We start from the raw sequence: 10,963 nt of genomic DNA, 5'->3' as shown, positions 1-10,963 counted from the left end.
TTACCGCCTGGTTGAGTTGGTCCACCACTGCCTGGTTGAGTTGGTCCACCACTGCCTGGTTGAGTTGGTCCACCACTGCCTGGTTGAGTTGGTCCACCACTTCCTGGTTGAGTTGGTCCATTACCACCTGGTTGAGTTGGTCCACCACTGCCTGGTTGAGTTGGTCCATTACCGCCTGGTTGAGTTGGTCCACCACTGCCTGGTTGAGTTGGTCCACCACTGCCTGGTTGAGTTGGTCCACCACTGCCTGGTTGAGTTGGTCCACCACTGCCTGGTTGAGTTGGTCCACCACTGCCTGGTTGAGTTGGTCCACCACTGCCTGGTTGAGTTGGTCCACCACTGCCTGGTTGAGTTGGTCCACCACTGCCTGGTTGAGTTGGTCCACCACTGACTGGTTGAGTTGGTCCACCACTGCCTGGTTGAGTTGGTCCATTACCGCCTGGTTGAGTTGGTCCACCACTGCCTGGTTGAGTTGGTCCACCACTGCCTGGCTGAGTTGGTCCTCCACTGCCTGGTTGAGTTGGTCCACCACTGCCTGGATTGTTGTCATCATAATCTGTAACAAATAAATTAATACTATCTTATTTCAGAGCTCAATTACAGAGCTCTGATAGGAGATTTTTCTCGTTGATACTTATCGAACATTAGATGGCGATGATTGCGATATACTCTTATTATATGGATGGGTAGAAGTATGGGTGGACGTTTGTTAGAATGTATCTCCAGAACGGCTCAACGGATCTTGATGAAATTTGGCATAGATCTGGAAGAACATTTAAGCGACTAAAGCAAGTGGTTTTTTTTAATTCCGTCCGGAAGGAGACACCGTGTATTGCATTCGCGTACTCGAGATTAGACCTTTCTTATGCGTTATAGAGTATCTTTCGCGGTAAAGGTAAAGTTTATTTTTTCTTTTCAAAGTAATTCTACTCCGTTTTAAGATTCAGCTTACCTTTGTCAAGTTTAAAAAGATTTAAAATTACTTTTAGGCACTAAAATATTGACTATTATACCTTTTTGCATAGCTTATTAGATGAGGAAGTTTTATCAGTAATTTGTACGTTTAGCTTCGTAGTGATTTTTTAAGCTGCGTAGCACTTTAACTCGAGTGACGTTAGTTTATGCAAATAAATCAAAAATATGTTTATTTTTAACCATTACTTATTAAGCATTTATTGATATGTATAGGGGTTATTATGTTATGTTGCTAAATCCTCTACTAGTAAAAAATATGTTTAATAACATTTTACCACCCATTTTTTTAAAAATGTCAAAAAGGGGTAAAAGCTGATATTTTTTCAAAAATCACAAAGTTAAATATAAATCGTAAACCGTTAACTTTCGGATATGCATATAGGGGGTTAAATTTGTTGCATTTGAGCTCCCCGATCTATTCTTTAGGGGAATACGTCCAGTTACAAGTAACCCTGTATAATTGCTTATTTTATCAAAAGCGATGCTGAAATCAGTATACCAAAGCGTCAACTTGCATTTGAAAGTTAACATCCTTGGAAATATCGTTTATTTATAATGCTTAATTACTGTTGACTTCCAGTTTTAAAATACCATGCTGTTGTGGTTGTATGACAACAGCAAGGTTAGATGTTAGGATTGGAGAGAATAGAGTTTCGAATCTTTTAGCGAAACTTGATAGTTGGATCTACTGTAGTGCATTTCAATTCGTCGAGAAATATTCCAGACGAATGGAAGTGTGGTTACGAAGGATTCGCTTCATACCAAGACTTTGGGTTTTTGTTTAAAAAAGTAATGATATTAAATTTCAATGGCTACAATGGTAGAAGAACGAAGAAAATGTGTATAGTGTGAAAGAAACTATGCGTAAGAAGGGAGTGGATATGACGGCTGATATGTACGTATGGAAGAGTAGTACAAAATTGAGTCGCCGCCGGAGGGGACAAGGCCAGGTTTATAATGAATTTGGGTTTGTATTTCTTTTTTGTAATTAAATTTTTTTGACAAATGTTTAACTTTAATTAAATAAAAACTAACAAATTAACGTAAACATTATGTAGGAGATAGAATTTTTTGGGGTAGTGAGCATAGAGACTATACTGAAGCACGCACCATAGCTTGGATTCCAAGGTTATCCGGTGTCACTACCATTTACTCATATATTTATACTACTATGTATTACTTAAATATTTTACCTGTCTCATATGAGTCCGTTTCTTTTACTGCTGTTGATGTCGAAGATGAACTTTTGCTTTTACTGTTACTGCTTGCTTTGCTCTTTGAATTTAATGTACTTGTTCCTGTGATGAATAAAAAATAATAATATTACATTTTGTTTGGAGCAACATTGAAATCTGCTGAGAAAGTACTGATACCAGTATGATGGTGAAACATACTCCAGTATACTACAATTAAAAAAAATGTATGTCACTAAATATAATTCAGCTAACATTATAATGCAAGGACGTCGCTCAAAAGTGGACGAAGAGCAGCTGCCCCTTTTAGGTAAATGAAAAATGTTATATGCATGTAGAAATTACTTCGAAACAATTTCTGTTTAAATCATCGGCCAATCAAGCATTTCAATAAAATGACAAAATAAAAGAAAACTTTGAAAATCACATAAAATAAAAAGATACTAAAAGTAAAAACGACCAGTGTCCAAAATAATTACAAATAAGTAGTAAATTACCAATAGTGCCAGTCTGTGTTGTTGTGTAGTCAATTTCAGTAGATGATTGTGCGTCGGCTTCCGCATTAGCTTCTGATTTTGAATTAAAGACCTTTTCGATTCTCTTCTTTCCTATAGATTAAAAACATTTGTTTAACCTATGATGACATCATCATCGTCAGCTCAATTTATGACCCCATTAAGTCTCGGAGCCTTACATATTTTAGGGGCAATTAGGCCATAGTCATCCACGCTAGGTAATTGCGGGTTGGCTTCACACATACCTTTCACCGTAAGAGCGTTAGATAAATATATGACATGATGATAGAAAACTTATTTTAAAGGAATCCGTTACTAAACAAAAACACTAAGGTTGATTGACGTTGACGGCAAAAGATGCAAATTAATATTAATCAATATGTACCTGGCTTTGGTTTTTTGCCTGGTCTAGGCTGTCCTCCAGGGATTGTTTGTCCGCTGCCTGGTTGAGTTGGTCCACCACTTCCTGGTTGAGTTGGTCCATTACCGCCTGGTTGAGTTGGTCCACCACTGCCTGGTTGAGTTGGTCCACCACTGCCTGGTTGAGTTGGTCCTCCACTGCCTGGTTGAGTTGGTCCATTACCACCTGGTTGAGTTGGTCCACCACTGCCTGGTTGAGTTGGTCCACCACTGCCTGGTTGAGTTGGTCCACCACTGCCTGGTTGAGTTGGTCCACCACTGCCTGGTTGAGTTGGTCCATTACCACCTGGTTGAGTTGGTCCACCACTGCCTGGTTGAGTTGGTCCATTACCGCCTGGTTGAGTTGGTCCACCACTGCCTGGTTGAGTTGGTCCACCACTGCCTGGTTGAGTTGGTCCACCACTGCCTGGTTGAGTTGGTCCACCACTGCCTGGTTGAGTTGGTCCATTACCGCCTGGTTGAGTTGGTCCACCACTGCCTGGTTGAGTTGGTCCACCACTGCCTGGTTGAGTTGGTCCACCACTGCCTGGTTGAGTTGGTCCATTACCACCTGGTTGAGTTGGTCCACCACTGCCTGGTTGAGTTGGTCCATTACCGCCTGGTTGAGTTGGTCCACCACTGCCTGGTTGAGTTGGTCCACCACTGCCTGGTTGAGTTGGTCCACCACTGCCTGGTTGAGTTGGTCCACCACTGCCTGGTTGAGTTGGTCCACCACTGCCTGGTTGAGTTGGTCCTCCACTGCCTGGTTGAGTTGGTCCATTACCGCCTGGTTGAGTTGGTCCACCACTGCCTGGTTGAGTTGGTCCACCACTGCCTGGTTGAGTTGGTCCACCACTGCCTGGTTGAGTTGGTCCATTACCGCCTGGTTGAGTTGGTCCACCACTGCCTGGTTGAGTTGGTCCATTACCGCCTGGTTGAGTTGGTCCACCACTGCCTGGTTGAGTTGGTCCACCACTGCCTGGTTGAGTTGGTCCACCACTGCCTGGTTGAGTTGGTCCACCACTGCCTGGTTGAGTTGGTCCACCACTGCCTGGTTGAGTTGGTCCACCACTGCCTGGTTGAGTTGGTCCTCCACTGCCTGGTTGAGTTGGTCCATTACCGCCTGGTTGAGTTGGTCCACCACTGCCTGGTTGAGTTGGTCCACCACTGCCTGGTTGAGTTGGTCCACCACTGCCTGGTTGAGTTGGTCCATTACCACCTGGTTGAGTTGGTCCACCACTGCCTGGTTGAGTTGGTCCATTACCGCCTGGTTGAGTTGGTCCACCACTGCCTGGTTGAGTTGGTCCACCACTGCCTGGTTGAGTTGGTCCACCACTGCCTGGTTGAGTTGGTCCACCACTGCCTGGTTGAGTTGGTCCATTACCGCCTGGTTGAGTTGGTCCACCACTGCCTGGTTGAGTTGGTCCACCACTGCCTGGTTGAGTTGGTCCACCACTGCCTGGTTGAGTTGGTCCATTACCACCTGGTTGAGTTGGTCCACCACTGCCTGGTTGAGTTGGTCCATTACCGCCTGGTTGAGTTGGTCCACCACTGCCTGGTTGAGTTGGTCCACCACTGCCTGGTTGAGTTGGTCCACCACTGCCTGGTTGAGTTGGTCCACCACTGCCTGGTTGAGTTGGTCCACCACTGCCTGGTTGAGTTGGTCCTCCACTGCCTGGTTGAGTTGGTCCACCACTGCCTGGTTGAGTTGGTCCACCACTGCCTGGATTGTTGTCATCATAATCTGTAGCAAATAAATTAATACTATCTTATTTCAGAGCTCAATTACAGAGCTCTGATAGGAGATTTTCTCGTTGATACTTATCGAACATTAGATAGCTTAGATTGCGATATACTCTTATTATATGGATGGGTAGAAGTATGGGTGGATGTTTGTTAGAATGTATCTCCTGAACGGCTCAACGGATCTTGATGAAATTTGGCATAGATCTGGAAGAACATTTAAGCGACTAAAGCAAGTGGTTTTTTTTTAATTCCGTCCGGAAGGAGACACCGTGTATTGCATTCGCGTACTCGAGATTAGACCTTTCTTATGCGTTATAGAGTATCTTTCGCGGTAAAGGTAAATTTTATTTTTTCTTTTCAAAGTAATTCTACTCCGTTTTAAGATTCAGCTTACCTTTGTCAAGTTAAAAAAGATTTAAAATTACTTTTAGGCACTAAAATATTGACTATTATACCTTTTTGCATAGCTTATTAGATGAGGAAGTTTTATCAGTAATTTGTACGTTTAACTTCGTAGTGATTTTTTAAGCTGCGTAGCACTTTAACTCGAGTGACGTTAGTTTATGCAAATAAATCAAAAATATGTTTATTTTTAACCATTACTTATTAAGCATTTATTGATATGTATAGGGGTTATTATGTTATGTTGCTAAGTTATCTACTAGTAAAAAATATGTTTAATAACATTTTACCACCCATTTTTTTAAAATAATGTCAAAACGGGGTAAAAGATGATATTTTTTCAAAAATCACAAAGTTAAATATAAATCGTAAACCGTTAACTTTCGGATATACATATAGGGGAATAAATTTGTTGCATTTGAGCTCCCCGATCTATTCTTTACGGGAATACGTCCAGTTACAAGTAACCCTGTATAATTGCTTATTTTATCAAAAGCGATGCTGAAATCAGTATACCAAAGCGTCAACTTGCATTTGAAAGTTAACATCCTTGGAAATATCGTTTATTTATAATGCTTAATTACTGTTGACTTCCAGTTTTAAAATACCATGCTGTTGTGGTTGTATGACAACAGCAAGGTTAGATGTTAGGATCGGAGTGACTAGAGTTTCGAAACTTTTAGCGAAACTTGATAGTTGGATCTACTGTAGTGCATTTCAATTCGACGAGAAATATTCCAGACGAATGGAAGTGTGTTTACAAAGGATTCGCTTCATACCAAGACTTTGGGTTTTTATTTAAAAAAGTAGTGATATTGAATTTCAATGGCTACAATGGTAGAAGAACGAAGAAAATGTGTATAGTGTGAAAGAAACTCTGCGTAAGAAGGGAGTGGATATGACGGCTGATATGTACGTATGGAAGAGTAGTACAAAATTGAGTCGCCACCCGAGGGGACAAGGCCAGGTTAATAATGAATTTGGGTTTGTATTTTTTTCTTGTAATTAAAATTTTTTGACAAATGTTTAACTTTAATTAAATAAAAACTAACAAATTAACGTAAAGATTATGTAGGAGATAGGATTTTTTGGGGTAGTGAGCATAGAGACTATACTGAAGCACGCACCATAGCTTGGATTCCAAGGTTATCCGGTGTCACTACCATTTTCTCATATATTTATACTACTATGTATTACTTAAATATTTTACCTGTCTCATATGAGTCCGTTTCTTTTACTGCTGTTGATGTCGAAGATGAACTTTTGCTTTTACTGTTACTGCTTGCTTTGCTCCTTGAATTTAATGTACTTGTTCCTGTGATGAATAAAAAATAATAATATTACATTTTGTTTGGAGCAACATTGAAATCTGCTAAGAAAGTACTGATGATGGTGAAACATACTCCAGTATACTACAATGAAAAAAAATGTATGTCACTAAATATAATTCAGCTAACATTATAATGCAAGGACGTCGCTCAAAAGTGGACGAAGAGCAGCTGCCTCTTTTAGGTAAATGAAAAATGTTATATGCATGTAGAAATAACTTCGAAACAATTTCTGTTTAAATCATCGGCCAATCAAGCATTTCAATAAAATGACAAAATAAAAGAAAACTTTGAAAATCACATAAAATAAAAATTAACTAAAAGTGAAACGGCTAATGCACAAAATAATTATAAATGAGAGTAGTAAATTACCAATAGTGCCAGTCTGTGTTGTTGTGTAGTCAATTTCAGTAGATGATTGTGCATCGGCTTCCGCATTAGCTTCTGATTTTGAATTAAATACCTTTTCGATTCTCTTCTTTCCTATAGATTAAAAACATTTGATTAAACTATGATGACATCATCATCGTCAGCTCAATTTATGACCCCATTAAGGGTCTCGGAGCCTTACATATTTTAGGGGCAATTAGGCCATAGTCATCCACGCTAGGTAATTGCGGGTTGGCTTCACACATACCTTTCACCGTAAGAGCGTTAGATAAATATATGACATGATGATAGAAAACTTATTTTAAAGGAATCCGTTACTAAACAAAAACACTAAGGTTGATTGACGTTGACGGCAAAAGATGCAAATTAATATTAATCAATATGTACCTGGCTTTGGTTTTTTGCCTGGTCTAGGCTGTCCTCCAGGGATTGTTTGTCCGCTGCCTGGTTGAGTTGGTCCATTACCGCCTGGTTGAGTTGGTCCACCACTGCCTGGTTGAGTTGGTCCACCACTGCCTGGTTGAGTTGGTCCTCCACTGCCTGGTTGAGTTGGTCCATTACCATCTGGTTGAGTTGGTCCACCACTGCCTGGTTGAGTTGGTCCATTACCATCTGGTTGAGTTGGTCCACCACTGCCAGGTTGAGTTGGTCCACCACTGCCTGGTTGAGTTGGTCCACCACTGCCTGGTTGAGTTGGTCCACCACTGCCTGGTTGAGTTGGTCCACCACTGCCTGGTTGAGTTGGTCCACCACTGCCTGGTTGAGTTGGTCCACCACTGCCTGGTTGAGTTGGACCACCACTGCCTGGTTGAGTTGGTCCACCACTGCCTGGTTGAGTTGGTCCATTACCACCTGGTTGAGTTGGTCCACCACTGCCTGGTTGAGTTGGTCCATTACCGCCTGGTTGAGTTGGTCCACCACTGCCTGGTTGAGTTGGTCCACCACTGCCTGGTTGAGTTGGTCCACCACTGCCTGGTTGAGTTGGTCCACCACTGCCTGGTTGAGTTGGTCCACCACTGCCTGGTTGAATTGGTCCACCACTGCCTGGTTGAGTTGGTCCATTACCACCTGGTTGAGTGGGTCCACCACTGCCTGGTTGAGTTGGTCCTCCACCGCCTGGTTGAGTTGGTCCATTACCGCCTGGTTGAGTTGGTCCACCACTGCCTGGTTGAGTTGGTCCACCACTGCCTGGTTGAGTTGGTCCACCACTGCCTGGTTGAGTCGGTCCACCACTGCCTGGTTGAGTTGGTCCATTACCGCCTGGTTGAGTTGGTCCATCACTTCCTGGTTGAGTTGGTCCATCACTTCCTGGTTGAGTTGGTCCACCACTGCCTGGTTGAGTTGGTTCATTACCGCCTGGTTGAGTTGGTCCATCACTGCCTGGTTGAGTTGGTCCACCACTGCCTGGTTGAGTTGGTCCACCACTGCCTGGTTGAGTCGGTCCACCACTGCCTGGTTGAGTTGGTCCATTACCGCCTGGTTGAGTTGGTCCACCACTGCCTGGTTGAGTTGGTCCACCACTGCCTGGTTGAGTTGGTCCTCCACTGCCTGGTTGAGTTGGTCCTCCACTGCCTGGTTGAGTTGGTCCACCACTGCCTGGTTGAGTTGGTCCATTACCGCCTGGTTGAGTTGGTCCACCACTGCCTGGTTGAGTTGGTCCATTACCGCCTGGTTGAGTTGGTCCACCACTGCCTGGTTGAGTTGGTCCATTACCGCCTGGATGAGTTGGTCCACCACTGCCTGGTTGAGTTGGTCCACCACTGCCTGGTTGAGTTGGTCCACCACTGCCTGGTTGAGTTGGTCCACCACTGCCTGGTTGAGTTGGTTTTTTTTTAAATTATTTGTGCGATACATAGTCAAATAATTCTAATAAGTTGAAAAATATCAAATAACTAAACGTTAAGTATATTTGTTCGATTAGTTGTATTACAAGACCGATGTGAAAAATTAAACGAGACGATACGCACCATAGCTTGGATTCCAAGGTAATCTGGTGTCAGTACCATTTTCTCATATATTAAGAAATTTTACAAATATGTATTACTTAAATATTTATTACCTGTCTCATATGAGTCCGTTTCTTTTACTGCTGTTGATGTCGAAGATGAACTTTTGCTTTTACTGTTACTGCTTGCTTTGCTCTTTGAATTTAATGTACTTGTTCCTGTGATGAATAAAAAATAATATTATTACATTTTGTTTGGAGCAACATTGAAATATGCTGAGAAAGTACTGATACCAGTATGATGGTGAAACATACTCCAGTATACTACAATGAAAAAAAAATGTATGTCACTAAATATAATTCAGCTAACATTATAATGCAAGGACGTCGCTCAAAAGTGGACGAAGAGCAGCTGCCTCTTTTAGGTAAATGAAAAATGTTATATGCATGTAGAAATTACTTCGAAACAATTTCTGTTTAAATCATCGGCCAATCAAGCATTTCAATAAAATGACAAAATAAAAGAAAACTTTGAAAATCACATAAAATAAAAAGATACTAAAAGTAAAAACGACCAGTGTCCAAAATAATTACAAACAAGTAGTAAATTACCAATAGTGCCAGTCTGTGTTGTTGTGTAGTCAATTTCAGTAGATGATTGTGCATCGGCTTCCGCATTAGCTTCTGATTTTGAATTAAAGACCTTTTCGGTTCTCTTCTTTCCTATAGATTAAAAACATTTGATTAACCTATGATGACATCATCATCGTCAGCTCACTTTATGACCTGACTAGGCCATAGTTAACCACGCTAGCTAATTGTGGGTTGGCTTCACAACAAAAAAAAATATATCTTTCACCGTAAGAGCGTTAGATAAATATATATATGTTGACATTATGATACAAAAACTTATTTTAAAGGAATCCGTTACTAAACAAAAACACTAAGGTTGATTGACGTTGACGGCAAAAGATGCAAATTAATATTAATCAATATGTACCTGGCTTTGGTTTTTTGCCTGGTCTAGGCTGTCCTCCAGGGATTGTTTGTCCGCTACCTGGTTGAGTTGGTCCGCCACTGACTGGTTGATTTGGTCCACCACTGCCTGGTTGAGTTGGTTCATTACCGCCTGGTTGAGTTGGTCCACCACTGCCTGGTTGAGTTGGTCCACCACTGCCTGGTTGAGTTGGTCCACCACTGCCTGGTTGAGTTGGTCCACCACTGCCTGGTTGAGTTGGTCCACCACTGCCTGGTTGAGTTGGTCCACCACTGCCTGGTTGAGTTGGTCCACCACTGCCTGGTTGAGTTGGTCCATCACTTCCTGGTTGAGTTGGTCCACCACTGCCTGGTTGGGTTGGTTCATTACCGCCTGGTTGAGTTGGTCCACCACTGCCTGGTTGAGTTGGTCCACCACTGCCTGGTTGAGTTGGTCCACCACTGCCTGGTTGAGTTGGTCCACCACTGCCTGGTTGAGTTGGTCCACCACTGCCTGGTTGAGTTGGTCCACCACTGCCTGGTTGAGTTGGTCCACCACTGCCTGGTTGAGTTGGTCCACCACTGCCTGGTTGAGTTGGTCCACCACTGCCTGGTTGAGTTGGTCCATCACTTCCTGGTTGAGTTGGTCCACCACTGCCTGGTTGGGTTGGTTCATTACCGCCTGGTTGAGTTGGTCCACCACTGCCTGGTTGAGTTGGTCCACCACTGCCTGGTTGAGTTGGTCCACCACTGCCTGGTTGAGTTGGTCCATTACCGCCTGGTTGAGTTGGTTCATTACCGCCTGGTTGAGTTGGTCCACCACTGCCTGGTTGAGTTGGTCCACCACTGCCTGGTTGAGTTGGTCCACCACTGCCTGGTTGAGTTGGTCCACCACTGCCTGGTTGAGTTGGTCCACCACTGCCTGGTTGAGTTGGTCCACCACTGCCTGGTTGAGTTGGTCCACCACTGCCTGGTTGAGTTGGTCCATCACTTCCTGGTTGAGTTGGTCCACCACTGCCTGGTTGGGTTGGTTCATTACCGCCTGGTTGAGTTGGTCCACCACTGCCTGGTTGAGTTGGTCCACCACTGCCTGGT

At 43.0% G+C, this 10,963-nt stretch overlaps 3 long non-coding RNA genes across 7 annotated transcripts; all 3 read right to left on the bottom strand.

Moving 5' to 3' along the window:
• Positions 1-520: 520 nt before the first annotated feature.
• LOC123722755 lies at positions 521-3,416 on the bottom strand. 2 transcript variants are annotated; one of them, XR_006756563.1, is made up of 5 exons: positions 3,390-3,416; positions 3,069-3,149; positions 2,666-2,776; positions 2,169-2,273; positions 521-556 (listed from the first exon to the last, which is right to left on the bottom strand). It is a non-coding gene; the product is annotated as an uncharacterized LOC123722755 (long non-coding RNA). The 2 variants fall into 2 exon arrangements; XR_006756562.1 differs by lacking the exon at positions 3,390-3,416 and having other exon boundaries at positions 3,069-3,186.
• Positions 3,417-4,742: 1,326 nt separating this feature from the next.
• Positions 4,743-7,455, bottom strand: LOC123722752. Its single transcript, XR_006756554.1, has 4 exons — positions 7,336-7,455; positions 6,931-7,041; positions 6,441-6,545; positions 4,743-4,826 (listed from the first exon to the last, which is right to left on the bottom strand). It is a non-coding gene; the product is annotated as an uncharacterized LOC123722752 (long non-coding RNA).
• Positions 7,456-7,790: 335 nt separating this feature from the next.
• On the bottom strand, positions 7,791-9,989 carry LOC123722753. 4 transcript variants are annotated; one of them, XR_006756557.1, is made up of 4 exons: positions 9,894-9,989; positions 9,506-9,616; positions 9,008-9,112; positions 7,791-7,824 (listed from the first exon to the last, which is right to left on the bottom strand). It is a non-coding gene; the product is annotated as an uncharacterized LOC123722753 (long non-coding RNA). The 4 variants fall into 4 exon arrangements; XR_006756558.1 differs by lacking the exon at positions 7,791-7,824 and adding an exon at positions 8,016-8,040; XR_006756556.1 differs by lacking the exon at positions 7,791-7,824 and adding an exon at positions 8,604-8,640.
• Between the last annotated feature and the right edge of the window lie 974 nt (positions 9,990-10,963).

This window comes from Papilio machaon, chromosome 29 (assembly GCF_912999745.1).
Source record: "Papilio machaon chromosome 29, ilPapMach1.1, whole genome shotgun sequence".
Classification (NCBI taxonomy): Eukaryota; Metazoa; Arthropoda; class Insecta; order Lepidoptera; family Papilionidae; genus Papilio; species Papilio machaon.
Note: the sequence above shows the minus strand (reverse complement) of the source record. Positions and strands in the feature narration are given on the sequence as shown.